Source organism: Chiloscyllium plagiosum, unplaced genomic scaffold (genome assembly GCF_037043375.1).
Source record: "Chiloscyllium plagiosum isolate Xiang-an unplaced genomic scaffold, Cpla_swu_hap1 HiC_scaffold_30, whole genome shotgun sequence".
Taxonomy (NCBI): domain Eukaryota; kingdom Metazoa; phylum Chordata; class Chondrichthyes; order Orectolobiformes; family Hemiscylliidae; genus Chiloscyllium; species Chiloscyllium plagiosum.
In genome coordinates, this window is record NW_028270168.1 from 19,987,666 (window position 1) to 19,989,617 (window position 1,952).

The 1,952-nt window shown below is 48.0% G+C and overlaps 1 pseudogene; it reads right to left on the minus strand.

The window, feature by feature from the left end:
* Positions 1-628: 628 nt before the first annotated feature.
* On the minus strand, positions 629-1,669 carry LOC148142153 (uncharacterized; annotated as a pseudogene).
* Between the last annotated feature and the right edge of the window lie 283 nt (positions 1,670-1,952).

Sequence of the window (1,952 nt, forward strand, 5' to 3'; positions counted from 1 at the left end):
GCCTCTATCTTTTTGCCTTCTTTTATATGGTCACCAAAACCCTTCTCTTTAACTAAGCTATCATCACCTATTGTAACTTCTCCTTATGCAACATGGTATCGCATTTTTTTCCAATTTCTTTTTATTGCAAAAATATACATTATACATGAAAATAAATCTTTTGTACATGTTCAGTTAATGGAACCATTCATATGATTAGATTAGATCCCTACAGTGTGGAAACAGGCCTTTTGGCCCAGCAAGTCCACACTGACCCTCCAAAGTGTAACCCACCCAGATCCATTCCCCTACATTTACCTCTAATTGACCTAACACTACGGGCAATTGAGAGCATAGCCAATTCACCTAACCTGCATATCTTTGGATTGTGGGAGGAAACTGGAGCATTCAGAGGAAATCCACGCAGGCATGGGAAGAAAGTGCAAACCCCATAAAGTAGTCCAAGGGGGGAATCAACCTCGAGTCCCTGGTGCTGTGAGGCAGCAATGCTAACCACTAAACCACTTAACTTACAGAGAACAAATTAAGTCTTTGATGTTCACCATTCGCTATATTTGTAGTCAAGCTCTTTGCATTTAGCTAGGGCATCAGAGGGGCCCAATTACTGAATGTGGACCCCCATTATTCATCAGCAGAAGGGCCTTAGACAGTGGTCTTTCCCCACTACGCCTTGGCAGCAGCTGCCCCAATCTTTAGTGCGTCCATCAGCATGTAGTCCTGGACCTTGGATTATGTCAGTCTGCAACACTCGGTCGAGGTCAACTCCTTCAACTGGAAGACCAACAAGTTTTGGGCAGAGCAAAGAGCGTCTTTCACTGAGTTGATGGTCCTCCAGGCGGAGTTGATGTTTGTCTCGATGTGTATCTTGGGGAACAGACCATACAGCACGGCATCTCACATCACAGAGTGGCTTGGGATGAAACACAACAAACAACACTGCATTCCTCTCCAGACTTCCTATACATAGGCACATTCCGGAAGGAGGTGTGTGACAGTCTCGGTCCTCCACAGCCGCTTCAAGGGCAACGTACAGTGGGGCAGAGAGTCTGGGCATGCATAAAGGATCTCACCGGCAGATCCCTTCTCACCATCATCCAAGCGAAGTCTTGGCGCTTGTTGGAAAGTTCTGATGATGAGGCGTTCTGCCAAATGGCTTTGACAGTCTGCTCAAGGAACCGCCTTCTTCTTTTCCAACAGGATCTCAAGGACGCTACATGCTGACTACTTCCTGATGGACTTGTGGTCAAAGGTGTTTTCCTTCACAAATTTCTCTATGAGAGAGAATTGATACGGAACAGTCCAACTGCTTCCAGCATTCCGCAGCAGCGAGGCCAGGCTCCTATAGGTTTCACAACACCAGGGATAGCTAGAACCTCAGTACGTAGTGACACTTGGTGTTTGCATACTGGGAATCCACGCACACCTTGATGCAGCCAAACACAAAGTTGGCCATCAGAGTGAGGGTGGTGTTTAATGTGTTTTCTTCTCTTATGTCCAGATTTTTGTACATGGTATCCCTTTGGATGTGGTCCATCTTTGATCTCTACACGAAGTGAAAGATGGCCTGGGTGACTGTGGCGATGCAGGTTCGGGGAATAGGCCAGGCCTGCGCCAAGTACAACCACACTGAGAGTACTTCACACCTGGTCACCAAGTTTTTACCTGCCATGGATAGCGACCGGTGCTCCCATTTGCCCAGTTTCCGCCTCACCTTAGTGACACGCTCCTTCTAAGACTTGGCGCATGACCCAGCCCCTCCGAACCAAATACCCGACACTGTCAGGTGGTCAGTCCTGACAGTGAAGGGATAGAGCATTGGCCGGCCCAGTGTCCAAAAAAGCATGGTCTCACTTTTGCCTCGATTTACCTTGGCCCCCGAGGCCCGTTCAAACTAGTCACAGATGCACATGAGCCTGTGCACTGACAGTGGATCCAAGCAGAACACTGCGACA